At 41.1% G+C, this 14,765-nt stretch overlaps 1 pseudogene; it reads right to left on the bottom strand.

The window, feature by feature from the left end:
* Positions 1–8,934: 8,934 nt before the first annotated feature.
* LOC136128207 (UDP-N-acetylglucosamine--peptide N-acetylglucosaminyltransferase 110 kDa subunit pseudogene) lies at positions 8,935–12,075 on the bottom strand (annotated as a pseudogene).
* Between the last annotated feature and the right edge of the window lie 2,690 nt (positions 12,076–14,765).

The following is a 14,765-nucleotide window of genomic DNA, read 5'->3' as shown; positions in this document are numbered from 1 at the left end:
GACCAAACACTCAGCAGATGCATTTTTACTTTTTCCCATTCCCAAATACAGTCATTGTACTTTTAAGGAGTAACAAACATCCATGTATACTTTGCAGGACAAGCTAAACGCATCCTCAATTTTAATGCTGCTATCTGATCTCCAATCCCCAAAATTGTGTTTCTAAATTCATCTAACTTGTTATTAATCTGTAAATCTATGTGACTTTGTAAAGATAAAGCAAGACTGCTATGTTGAGATAACTGATTAGCAAAGTGAGCATGATTAATACTCTGTGAAAGAGCAAGACCGGCAGTAGCCACGGTAGCAGACAGAGCAGCTGAGGCAAGTAAACTTACTATTAGTTACCCAAGAAAGCGTCTCCTTCTCTGCAAGGCTTTAGAGAGTTCCACCCATGCCTGTACTCCAGTATCTTCATACCAAGGTTCTCTCAGATGTACAGGCACCATAACACACATGGGTTGCTTTAGTATAAGCACAGATTGCGTTCCTGCAGAAGGGAACATACAACTGCTAAAAGTACAATTAACACAGCTAATATTATATCCTCCTTTGGAAGAATTACCAATGTTAATAGAACCACACAAACGTGTATATGGAGGAGCAACACAAGTTATAACATGTGTATTGGAATAAGTTAGAGCTAGTTTCCATATATCCCAGTTCTTTTGAAATGTGATAAACCTATCTATGATGGGAAAAGAAGAGATAAGAATTGACACCTTGGTATAATCTATAGTACACCATATTTGGTTATTATTCCAAGATGCATTGCAACGTTCAAAAGTGGATCCAGGAAAGTTAACGGTCATAAAAGGAGGAAATTGATTTTTTGATTTTCTGTTAAGAATAGTAACCTTATGTCCAGCTATAAATATCCCTTGTCCTCCAAGTAAACGCTTCATACAGAAATAATTTCCTGAATCTTCACCTGTAACCGTGGCTATAGTAATAGCGGAATCCCTAAGTGGTGAGGCATATGAGATTTGACCTCTAATATTAAGAGGTTGCCCATTTTACACCGAATGATGGTATCCTTAAGATCCTCTCGTCGGCTGGTAGCCAGGCATGTAAGAGTAATGTTGGTTCCTGTAAAACGAAGGATGCCTGGAGAGCCTGACAAACTAATTGATTGATCCGTTCCCTCATCAACATCTGTATGCTCATAACTAATAGCCTTTACACGTCTAATTTCCAGATGCAATGGGCTAAGACAGACAGGATGGGTACTAAACCAGTTAGTATAATTTACAGACATACTGATTTGTTTTATATTCCCAATAAGAGGCCCATAAACAGTTATCATTGTAAAATACAGGAAACTCTGCTTCAGACCAAGATATGGGTTGTAATAGTGGAGGATCAGGTACATAGGCCCAGTAAGTTGCTGCATTAACAGAGGGAACACATGAAATGGTTGCCAACATAACCAAAAATAAAGTTACAGGTGTAACAGGATTATTCTGTTGTTTCACTAACTCTTGAGCTCGTGAAACCAGTTGTTTAATTTGTCCCCAAGTTGGAACATCACTCCTTGGAGTCGTCCTGGCAAGTGCTCTCCTCTTCTTTTTCTTCTTCTGAATCAACACTGTCAAATTTTCCGGAGAGATGCAGAGCTTCTTCATCTTCTGAACTAGTTGTGAGCTGTGGCGAGCCATCTATCTGCTTGACTAAGCGCTCAGGAAACCAGCAAGGTCCAGGCGCTGATCTGGGAAAGATACACACGTGACCACGTCCCCAAATCAACACAGGATCAGGACCACGCCAAGTGCTGGTTAACGGATCTTTCCAGAGGACCTCCGGAGATTGAGAGGCCAATCTTGGCTCAGCCACCAACCTTTCCCCTGCAGAGCAGCCAAATTTGTCAACAGTGAGAACATTTAAAATAAACAGAGCATGATTTATAAGGTTACGTGGCGTTGTTCTAGACAATTCCCCCCTTTTTATTTTTTCAATAGTTAGCTTTAAAGATCTATTTGCACGTTCTATAATACCTTGTCCTTGAGGGTTATATGGAATGCCTGTAATGTGGGTAATTTTGTAATGAATTACAAAATGTTGCAAAAGCAGCGGGCCCATTATCTGTTTTAATAGTTTTGGGAAGGTTCATGAAAGCATAACAGTATAATAAATGAGTGATAACATATTTAGTAGCTTCTCCGGTCTGTGCTGTAGCACAGAGGAAACCAGAATAAGTATCGATAGTGACATGAACAAACTGTAATTTCCCAAAAGACGGGATATGAGTAACATCCATTTGCCATAAATGTCTAGGTAATAATCCACGAGGATTAACAACATAATGTGGAACAGGAAGGTGAGGTAAGCATTGTGGGCATTGCTTAACAATTTGTCGGGCGGCTTCACGAGTAAGGGAAAATTGTGTGTGTAATGTAGCCGCCGACTGACGGTGTAAAGCGTGCAACGGCTGTGCTGCTTGTGAAGCAGTTTGATCATAACTTACCATAATATGAGGGTGTCCAGGACATGGACCATGAACATCAACAGTATGAAGATAATGAATGCAGTACATTAGCCATCCTTGACAGCATGATGAACGGAAAGGAGGAGTACGGTAAATTGGGACATGTCCTGCTTTAGGGACAAGAGATTGAGGAGGAAGAGTAACTTCAACTCTATTCTTGGGAGGCAAATGTACAGGGTAAAGATCACGTTTAGATCGAGTTAAAACATCTGCAGTTGCATTAAGTTTAGTCAATGGACCAGGCAAGTTAGAATGAGCACGGATATACAGACCTGCAACAGGACCATCGTGGGAACGAATAAGCTGATATACAGACCTGCAACAGGACCATCGTGGGAACGAATAAGCTGTTGAAGCAAATGAAAAGGGGATGAGAATTCAGGGTCATTAGTATGTCCTATGGTCGCAGTCTCCAGAAGAAATCATAAGCTAATAAGATATTTACTCTCAGAAAACAAATTAAAAGATATAGAAGGCAAATGTTTAAAAGCCATAATGACAGCATACAGTTCAACACGTTGAGCTGAAGTCAAGGAAGTCTCTTTAATGAGGTTTGTTCCGTCGTCAATGATTACAGTAGCCACTCCTGAAGAAGAACCGCCCGTAAAAACCAAAGGTACATGAGGAACAGGCTGTTGCCTAATTATAGAAGGAAAGATATGAGTTAAGTTTGCTAAATTGGATCAATTTATCAGCAGGGTAATAGCATTCCAAGGTACCTGAAAATCCTGCAAGAGCAAGACCCCATTCATTACTATGTTGAAAAAGCCAATTTTGTTGACTAAGTGAATAAGGGATAATAATTTGAGACGGTTCTATACTTATAGGTTGTAAGCATCTAGTTCTACCTTGCATTATTAAATCACTAATAAGTTCATAATAAGGGTTAATAACTTTAGAGGGTGTAGTTTTCATATGAATCTATTCAATAATTCCAACAGTTTGCCATAAGATGGCAGTAGGCACATGAGGAGTTGGACAAATCATTAAGAAAATTGGAAGGTGAGTATGAGTTCTAGTTAATTGTGTAGAACTGATAGATCTATTGACTATTTGTAAAGCTTGAAATCCTTCTGGAGTCACAGAGCGTGAAGAAGAAGGATCTGAGTCACCTTTAAGAATATCAAACAAAGGCTATATAATTGAGCAGTAGTAAGTTTTAAGGAAGGCCTTAGCCAATTAATATCTCCAAGTAATTTTTGAAAAGCATTTAATGTTTTTAAATTATCAACTCGAATTTGCAGTTTTTGAGGCCTAATAGTAGTGTTATCAATATATTTTCCCAAATATAAAAATGGAGATTGTCTTTGAATTTTTTTTGAGGCAATGACCAAGCCAAATGATTGTAAGGACTGTTGTAAAAATTGAAAAGCAGTCTCTAATAAAGAAATATTATCAGTGGCTAAAAGTATATCATCCATATAATGTATGAGATATAACGATGGAAACCTTTTTCTCACAGGAGTCAAGGCCTGAGCCACATATTTTTGGCATAATGTAGGACTATTTGCCATGCCCTGAGGCAATACTTTCCATTGAAATCTCCTCATGGCTTCCTTAAAATTTAAGGAAGGCAAGCTAAGAGCAAAATGTTTTCTATCTTCAGGAAACAAAGGAATAGTGAAAAAACAATCTTTTAAATCTATAACTAAAAGATGATAATTGTGTGGTATGGCTGTTGGAGAGGGTAGGCCTGGTTGAAGAGCTCCCATTATTAGCATAGTTTTATGAACAGCTCTTAGATCCTGTAATAACCTATATTTTCCAGATTTTTTCTGGATAATAAAAAGAGGAGTATTCCAAGGACTACTGGAAATTTCTAAATGCCCTAATTGTTCCAGTACTAATTGTTCTGCAGCTTCTAATTTCTCCTTTGTGAGGGGCCATTGGTCCACCCATACAGGGTCATCAGTCAGCCAAGTAATTGGATCAGCAGTGAGTGGAGGAGAATCCAAGGCCCCTAAGAAAAACCCAAACCTTGTCTATCATATTTAATTTTCACATCAATAGGAGAGACAGTTCCTTGTTGATTTGTTCCCAGCCCTTTTGTGGGAAGAAATCCTTGATCCAACATCATATTAGAGACTTGAGAGTTTGGACTATAAAGTAATACTCCCATTTCTTTTAATATATCTCGGCCCCAGAGGTTTAAAGGCAGCCCAGGCAAAACATAAGGCTGGAAGTATCCTGAATGGCCCTCACTATCCTGCCATAATAAAAACTGACTACTTTGCATAGGAGAAGAACTTTGTCCTATTCCGTGAAGTTCTGTAATAGTAGGACTAATGGGCCAACGTTTAGGCCAGTGTATCTGCGTCATAACAGAGACATCAGCTCCAGTGTCTAAGAAACCTGAAAAAACCTTTCCATTAATGGTTCATTTCATTTCTGGACGTTCTTTCCCTATCTTCTGAATCCAGTAGGCAGCATTAGACGATCCAAAAGCCTTTGTTTCTCTCTTTTGATGTTGTCAAATTTGTCCATGAGGTGCAAAGGGCAAAAGTAGCAATTGTGCAGTTTTATCACCAGGAGAAATAGTTATTATATTTTTAATAGCTTGTGCCATGACTTTTATTTCTCCTTCGTAGTCAGAATCTGTGACTCCTGACATAATAGTTAAACCTTTCATGGTGGCACTACTTCTTCCCAATAATATTCCCATCAAACCCTTGGGTAAAGGTCCACAGATGCCCGTAGAGAGGGCCTGAGGACCCATTTCAGGAGTTAATACATATCGGGCGGAGGTACTGAGCTCCAGTCCTGCGCTTCCTGGTGTTGCTCTGGAGAGCGAGGATATTGTATGTTTTTGTTTTTGGTTAATGTCTGATTGATAATTTGAGGAGGATACACAGACATTGCCCTTATTATTTGTTGGGGCCAGGGAAGGCCCCGGAAGGAGTTCCCCGACAGTGGTGGCCCATCCTTGTGGCCACTGAGCAACAATCTTGTGCCCAGTGTTTTCCTCTATTGCATTTAGGGCATAAACCAGGGATTTTCTGACCATCTGGAGGTTTCTGAGTAGGGAAGGAAGGAGTAGGGTTAGAATTAAAAGATCTACATTCCCTAGCAAAATGACCTGCCTTTCCGCATTTAAAACAAGTCTTTGTTTTCTTTTGATTGTTTTTAAACCCCACTTTAGTTAATGCTGCAGCCACAGCAGCACCCTGTATATAAGTAGGCCCAATGTCTGAACAAAGGCGAACATATTCCTCCAATGTTCCCTGTTTTCTCCAAGGTCGAATCGCAGCCTGACGTGCATTATTAGCATTCTCAAAAGCAAGTTGCTTAACTACAGTTGTACCAGTGAGTCCGTCCACAATGAGTCTCCCCACCGCCTGTGACAACCTATCTACAAAATCAGCATATGGTTCATCAGGTCCCTGTCTAATTGTTGAAAGATCCTCAGTTTTGTGTGTAGAAGGTCATTTCCTCCAGGCTTGTAATGCCAAATGATTTATTTGAGATAAGCAACAAAGGAATAAGTTAATCGATCTTGTAAAGAAAGATATTGTCCTTCCCCATCAGCATATGAGAATCAACTGGAATATTATGGGCAGCATTCTTTTCTGCTTGTTCAGCAGCCCGTTCATAAAAATCAAACTTCCATATTAAATAATCTCCACCATTTAAACAAGCTCGTGCAATAGACTTCCAATCGGCGGGGGGAAGAGCTTCTCCTGTCAAGCATAGCAGTAGGAAAAGGAGCAGTGGACCCATACTGAGCACAGGCAGATTTTCAATCTTTCAAAACTTTAAAAGGGAGAGCCTGATGCTCCCTAGTAGCTTGTTGAGGATTATTAGGATCAGGTCTTTCTATGACGGGACAACAGAAAATAGGATCTTCTCCTCGTTTTATTGCTCCTTGTACAGCGTGCTGCAAGGGACTGAGCATTTTTACAGATGTAGATTTTTGAGGAAGACAGTCCTTATTAACCTGCAGCTTTTTCACTGACTTATCTATCATAGCCATTAGAAAATCATCCTCAGGATATTTCTCTCTTTTATGTTTACAAGCGTCATCTGTTAAGTCAAAATGTTCCTCTTCATCTAAAATATTTACATTAATTAGCTCTTTCGGTTTAGGAAGTGGCGACACAGTAGCTGATAATACAGTCTCTCCTTCTGTCAGAGGCTTATGTTTTTCTGACTTGACATTCAAATCAACACTATCATGAGAAGAATCTAAACATATTTTTATCAGAGTCCACAAACTATGTGTAACAACAGGAGTATGAGTAGGCCCTCGAGACTCATAACAATTTTTTAAATCTTCTCCAACTTTCTGCCAGATTTCTATGTCAACAGAGCCGCCATCAGGAAACCAGGGAGATACACCATGGATATGCTGTAAAAATTCAGTCAACCGTGAGGTAGAAACTTTATTACCGAGAGCTTTAAGCATCGAAAGTAAAACCTGAGCAAATAATTCACACTCCTTTGAGCCCTTTTGCCTCATCTTATTTTACTTCTGACTATTGCCTTATGCTTCTATTAGTTTCACTTTTACTGGTGGCCACACATATTTTGCTTAAGGGTTCTCTTACCTGCCCTTTCTTTTTCTTTTAATTGCCTTCACGCTTCAGGTCCCTGTTCCAGTGCCACTTGCCACGGACCAGCCGGAGAAAGAGGATCTCACCGCCCTGGGTCAGAAGGGAAGGGGTAAGGAACTGAAGTAGCACCGACGAATGGGGTCAGAAGGACCAAGACAACTGATGGTTGCAAGGCAAATTTTATTATGCTACAGTTGCTGATTATCTAGACTAGACAAAGGAAGGCTTCCAGATGGTGGTTTACATTATCTACAGACTGTCTCGGCTCAAGGTTAACTTCCCTGGGAGGAAACCCATAAACCCAGAAGCATCAAAAATAACCTGCATGTACAGTGGGGACACAGCTTTGCTTGTCTCATTTTACATTCTTTCTGATCTCTGGGCCCTGGTGATTTATCTCCCATGGAATAGAACAAGGAGGAGAACAAGTAGGGACAGTCCCTTCGAGCAGCGGCCGCATGCCTGGCATGTCCTTACCTGCTCTCAAGACTGACTGCTTCCCACACATATGTTGCCTTGTTTAAGCCTCAAGCCCTCGATCCTTTGTTGAAATACAATAATTTCATTCCTATGCTTTTCAATACCCAACACTCAACCTCCAGGAGGGCTAAAGTCTAATTTGTACTCTAAACCAAGTAGCAGTGCACTTCACTACTACTGAGGCTGAATCCATAAAGACTTCAAGACCACGTCCAGAAGACAAGTTATTATAAATAATACCCTGGAAGGTCTGAAACATAATTATCATATACATAGCTGGTCCTTCAGAGCTTTTTACCTATAACATGTTTTTTGATGAAAGTTATTTAATGTACTGGAGATAACTGTGACTTACTGATCAAATATTTGAATACTTATACTTACCTGGGATTTCATTTCTGCTGAAAGAAAAAGGAAGAACAGGACTCACTAAAAAAAAAAACAAACTTTATAAATGAAAGTAAATATCTTATCACACACTATCACTTTTGGAAGCAGCATAGAGGGGCAGTCAACGGTGAAACACTGGTGAAATAGGTCAAAACTCTGGGTCAAAAATCCATTATTATTATCATCAGTGACAGCACCACAACTGTGCCCTTCAGAATGAATAATCACTCCTAAGAATCTTCATTTGGCACCAGATGATGCGCTTAAGAGAAACACTCTGGGAGGTTTTGAATCAGACTTGGTTTTTTGTTAGCCAAGTTACAGGAGAATTTTTAAAGTGGGGGGAAGGGAAGAAGGAAACGGACCAGGAAAAGAATTTAAGCCATCATCTATAAACCAACAAAGCACTGAGAGTTCCAAACACTATGTCAGACACTAAAATGACTGATATAGGCTCCAGTGGTTTCTAAAACCTATAAAAAGACTACACCAGCAAAGTCCCCATTTATCTGTAGAGTTCAGAAACTAAAACAAGGAATAGTTTAGCTTAAAACCTTATCTCAAGAGAATCATATACACTTCACATGAATAAAAATACCTGAAACCAAACATTTTTAAAAGCTCCAATACCCAAAATATAAAGAAAAATATTACTTCAGAAGACTCAATCAATCCATGATAATCACAAAACGGCTGGGCAATCTCTATCTCCCTTCCACACTAACCATCCATCCCATGGAAGACCAAGGGAGATCAGACCTTCCAGACTTACCTTCCAAACCTTCCAGACACCTGGTTGCTGCAAAATTCTACGAAGACTCCTTGTGGAACAGCAGTTTCCCATCTCTTGTGTCTCTCCCTATCGTGATCATGATCATGCAGGAAGCAAGTCTGGCTGTGCTATTTCTTATCATTGTCTGTCACCCATCTTCAACATGGTATTGTACAGATAAGGAGAAAGTAGTTGCCTTACCCCAGAAGGTTGAGGCTCAGGTACAGGGGTAATTCTCCTGTGCACACAGTCATTATTTAGGCCGACTCAGTGACTTCAACAGGCTTAATCATGTGATCAGGTTTGTTGCCAGCTGCGTAATGCTCCCACATCTGTAGATAGAGCCGCTCTAGGTCCATCGTGTATTGTTTGATGTTGAACAGAGGGCTAGATGTTCTCTGCTTCCAGACTTTGCCATGAATTTTCTTCAGGTATTCTAGATCAGTTCCCAGTTTCACAGCTATGTCTTCATATTCTTGTCTATTTTTATCAATAAGCTCAAGACAGCCTAAACAAGTGAGCTGGGAAGATGCAACTTGGGAAGCAAGAGTCTCTCCTGGCATAGTCACCATGGGTGTCCCGGACCAAAGGACATCCATCCCTGTGGTGTGTCCATTACAGAGTGGAGTGTCCAAGCAGACATCAGCCAGCTGGCCTCTCCGAACATGTTCCTCTTTAGGAGCAACAGGTGAAAAAATGATACGGTTCTGGGGAAGGCCCATAGTTTGTGCGTACTGTTGAATATTAGGTTCTCCTACTGCTGGAAAACGCAACAGCCACAGTACACTATTGGGAACACGCTTCAGAATATTTGCCCACATCTGCAAAGTAGATGGGTCAATTTTATATAACTGATTGAAGTTACAGTACACGATGGCATCTTCCGGTAACCCGTACTGAGAACGTGTGGTTACAATAATGGTACGGGGAACCTCCTCTCCAGTGGCAGCCTTAACGTTGATCTGGGTAGTTGCCAGTCCATTGCTAAGACTGAATCCATTAATTGTTATCTGAATTTGTCCTCTGTTAATCATTTCAATAACTGCCTCTGCAATAGTATTCATAGGAATGACAGGCATATTAAGAGCTGTATTACTGCTGTCTGCACTGTCTCCTCCATCAGGACATTTCATCTTGACAATCTGCACATCTGGGAGACTATCAAGAAATGCTTTGAGGTCGATGCCATTCAGCACAATCCGATTGTCATAAATGTGCCCATTGGACTTAAAATCGATGACTGCTTTCTTCTTCAGGTGAGGGAACATATTGGCATGATCACCAATAAAGAAAGTATGGGGCATATAAGCCAGTTTCTCAGAATACTGCTCAGCAACTTCAGCAGGTGAAGTTTCCTGATCAGTGATGATATAATCCATGAAAAGCACGCCACTGGTCCCAGGGTAGCCCAGCCACATTGCCTGAATAGGAGCTGGCCTGAGAGCAAAGAGTTCATTTCGAGCACCCCTGGTATAACCATTCAGATTTACAAGGATGTGTATACCATCTTGATGGATGCGATCAGCTGCTTTCCCATTGCATGGAATCTGAGAAAGATCAGTGAAATGATGGGCTTCTGCCATCACCTTCGCTCGGAAGTTTGTGCCGTCATCTGGGATCAGGGCATAACAGAAGACCTCAAAGTTATCAGGATTGTGCGTGCCTGGAATAGACTGCATAAGATGAGAAGTAGGATGATTCCCAAAGTCAGAACTCACGTATCCTACACGCAGTCGACCATCACTGAGCTTCAAGTCTTTTGGATGTTCGTACGGTGGTTTATGAAGGACACTGATCTCGTCCAAGCAGAGGTTCCCATGGCTCTCAGCAATAGCCTTCCTGAAGCCATGAGAAAGAGGATAGAGCATACTATGATGAGGCTGCACAGAAGGCAACCTATTCTTCTCCAGCTGGTCAGCCACAATGCTGACCAACTTCTTCATTCGCTCATCATAGTCTGTCCAATCACAGACAATCTGCAGGCAATGAGCCAAATCACAATAAGCGTCAGGAGAGTCAGGTTCAAGCTTCAGAGCAGTGCGATAAGAAGCAATTGCTTCTGGAATATTCCCTGAATACTTGTGAATGGAAGCCAGATTGCTGTGGGCATCCGCAAGCGCAGGGTTAATCTGTATGGCACGAGTATAACACTGCAAGGCTCCCTGAACATCCTGCATCTCCTTTAGAGTGTTTCCCATGTTACAGTAGGCGTCAGCAAAGGTAGGACTGATTCGAACAGCCTCCTTATAATGCATCAGAGCTTCCTGAAGTTTTCCCTACTGCTGCCATACACGTGCTAAATTTGAATGGGCAACAGCAAACTCTGGGAAGACTTCTAATGCTTTACGATACAAGCGAACTGCCTCTTCAATGTTTCCCTGGTCTCCTTTGATATTGGCTAGGTTATTCAGAGAGTCTGCATGGGTGGGGCACAGCCGCAGAGCTGTGTTATAACAATCTTCTGCTTCGGCAACACGGCCCTTCTCTTCCAGAGCGTTGGCTAGGTTGCTGTAAGCATCAGGGAAATGTGGTTGCAATTCAATAGCTCGCCTGTAGGTGTCTATTGCCAGATCCATCAGGCCTTGCTCATAGTATACACCAGCCAGGTTGGCACGTACCACTGCATGATTTGGGCTCAAGCTTAGGGCACAAAGGTAAGCTGCCACAGCTCTGTCAAAAATCCGTGCCTCTTTCAAGACATTTCCTAAATTGATATAAGCATCCAGAAAATTGGGGTCAAGGGTGACAGCCTTTTCAAAGTGATGAATTGCAAGCCAAATCTCCCCTTGTGCATTGAAAACACAGCCAAGATTACTCCAAGCTACTGCAAAGTTCGGTTGCGTCTCCACTGCTTTCAAATAACATGCCTTGGCTCCTTCCAAGCGACCCAGGGCTTTGAGCAGGTTCCCCAGGTCACTGCGAACACAGTACAAATCAGGATTGCACTGAAGAGCAGAGACGTAAGCTTGTACTGCCCCTTGCATGTCGCCTGCTGCTACCAAAGCGGCTGCCAGGTTAATATGACCATCGATGAAATCTGGTTTGAGATGCAATGCATGCCGGTAATGCTGAATTGCTTCCTGCAACTGCCCTCTTTCCTTGTACACATTCCCCAAATTCGAATAGGCTTCTGCCAGAAGAGGGTTCTGTTTAATTGCCAGAGTACTAAAGTGGGCAGATCTGTCCAGCCTTCGACACTGGAAGTGTAGAGATGAAAGTAATAAAAGTACTCCAGTATTGTCTGGCTCTTGTCTCCACAGCTGCATGCAGTGTCTCTCAGCTGCCTCAAAATCTCCTGCCTGATATTCTCGATGTGCCAACTCAGCTAACCCTTGGAAGGAAAGCATACGTTTCGTTGGTTCTGTGCTGTCGGCCACGTTGCCCACAGAAGACGCCATCTGGAGCTTCTGGAGAGAGCGAGAAAAGGGGGTAATTGAGTCCCGCTGCCGCCACTACTGGCAAGAATGTTTCTAGAGGTAGCAAATACGAGGGCAGCAGCCGTACCACTGCTTTGGCAGGCTTAAGCGGCGGCAACAGTTACAGGCACCGAACCTTAGGAACTCTGGTTGGCCATCTACCTCTCACGCTCTTGAAATCTTAATTCTTAACCCTGCCCTCTTCTACCAGTTTTCTCCTAATCAGGGAATAAAAATTACCTATACACTTGCCTTAGAAGAAATCAAAAGTCAGTAGTCCAAACACTTTAAAAATTTTTGTTTTCTGTCCAGTTGGAAAGGAAATACATGATTGACTTTACTTCATCATTCATATAGTCAGTGTGGAAAACATTAGGGCCATGAATTTCAATAGAGTAAGATCAGAAAATTTTTAATTGGCCTTCCCAAACCACTAGTAAGTAACCAATGTTGTATATAATGCTAAAATCTTAGAGACTGAGTTTGATATTTTAACAGTTCTGAAAGGATTAGCTAATTTCTCCTCATCATATTTCTCATGCCTCAAACCTGAGTATTACTTTTTAAAAAATAAATCTATTTATCTTTATTTATTTTTATTTTGGCCGCGTTGGGTCTTCAATGCTGCGTGCAGACTTTCTCTAGTTGCGGCCTGTGGGGGCTACTCTTTGTTGCGGTGCCCGGGCTTCTCATCACAGCAGCTTCTATTGTTGCTCCACAACTCTATGGGTTCCTTTTGAGGTCCTATGAAGAACCCTAGAAATTAGTTCATGGAATTATAAGTTTTTGCAAAATTGTCAAAAGTGAGATATTTTAACTTCCATCAGGTAAGACCAGCGTCTCTTTCTTTGCCAATTTTCCTTCTATCGTATTCCGCTATGTTGGATCATATTGGAATGGCCACAGGCTTTTTTAAAATCTGGCTAAGGAGATTTTCTTTTTTCTGTGGTACGCGGGCCTCTCACTGTTGTGGCCTCTCCCGTTGTGGAGCACAGGCTCTGGACGCACAGGCTCAGCAGCCATGGCTCACGGGCCTAGCCGCTCTGCGGCATGTGGGATCTTCCCAGACCGGGACACAAACCCGTGTCCCCTGCGTCGGCAGGTGGACTCTCAACCACTGCGCCAGCAGGGAAGCCCTAAGGACATGTTTTAAGTGAGGCTATTATGTGATTTTCAGACACCGCCCTATGTAATTGACTATATACTATCCCATTACAGGAATAACTTCCAGTACTCATACTGACTACTCTACTGACTTAACCTAGCACAAGACACAGAAGCATAAGGACAAAAACCACCTTACAATATAGCCATGTCTTGCACTTCACAGCTCTCAAAGCATGTGCGTTTGAAGAAGAAAAAAAGAACTGAAAAGTACAAAACCAGAAGCTATTCTGTGGAAAATTATTTCAATCATCAGGCATGTGAAAGATAAGTCAAAGATTCAGTTCTCATCAATGCTCAGTCAAAACAGAAATTTTCTTCTGTCAAGAATATACTCCAGGGGCTTCCCTGATGGCGCAGTGGTTAAGAAGCCACCTGCCAATGCAGGGGACAAGGGTTCGAGCCCTGGTCCGGGAAGATCCCACATGCCACGCAGCAACTAAGCCGGTGTGCCACAACTAGGGAACCTGCGCTCTAGAGCCCGTGAGCCACGACTATTGAGCCTGCGAGCCACAACTACTGAAGCCTCCGTGCCTAGCGCCCGTGCTCTGCAACAAGAGAAGCCACCGCAATGAGAAGCCTGTGCACCGCAACGAAGAGTGGCCCCCAGTCCCTGCAAGTAGAGAAAGCCTGCGCACAGCAACGAAGACCCAACACAGCCAAAAATAAATAAATAAATAAACGAATGAATATACTCCATCAACAATGTACGTAATGGAATGGTGTGAATGAGTATTTTATCAGAATCCCTGTAATGCACAAACCTATAGCAGTACTGAAATCAGTAATGCATTTATAATAGTAAATACTTATGAGGAAGTAATCCATAGAGGTTTTCTCAAAGTTAACAATAAAAATTAATATGACATTATCAATAATAAATTGTGAAGCTGAAATAAACTTTTCTAAACTATTAATAACTAGAAGCAAATTCTAATCAACCATGTTACAAGAAATCTATGTCTAAAAACTACAAAGTTTATTTCTTAAAATATTATTTTGAAAATACATAAACTGTCACATGAGGAGGCAGTTAAAGAATGTATAGCTAAAAGAGTGGGGGAAAAGTTTTATAGAGACACATCTGGCAGTAGTTAATTTTTAAATGTCATTTTTCTAGATTTTGTGACACCTATAGTATTGATATTTGAAAGCATTTAAAAAATTGTAATTTGAACATTTGCTACTTCCGGGTAGAATAAAATATTTTGAAGCAAAACAACGTTTCCACTGAGAAAAACAAAAAAAGCCAAATAAAATAGCCAGCATTCAATCAAAAAGTTCTAGACAAACCAAGAGATAGAATCATATGGCTAAATTTCTAAGAAAAGAACAGATAATACAAAAATATTTATATAAGATATTGTGTATCTTTATCAGGAAAATTCTTTATCAAGAAAAGACTTTAAAATCATCAGAATTAATATTATATTTTATTTATTTGTATATTATATTTATATATAGATATTTATATATTTATATAAAGAACTTCAGGATAAAGCCCTAGT

The sequence above is a fragment of the Phocoena phocoena genome, chromosome 1 (genome assembly GCF_963924675.1).
Source record: "Phocoena phocoena chromosome 1, mPhoPho1.1, whole genome shotgun sequence".
In the NCBI taxonomy this organism is placed as follows: Eukaryota; Metazoa; Chordata; class Mammalia; order Artiodactyla; family Phocoenidae; genus Phocoena; species Phocoena phocoena.
The sequence above is the reverse complement of the archived record's forward strand: the minus strand, read 5'-3'. Positions and strand labels throughout refer to the sequence as shown.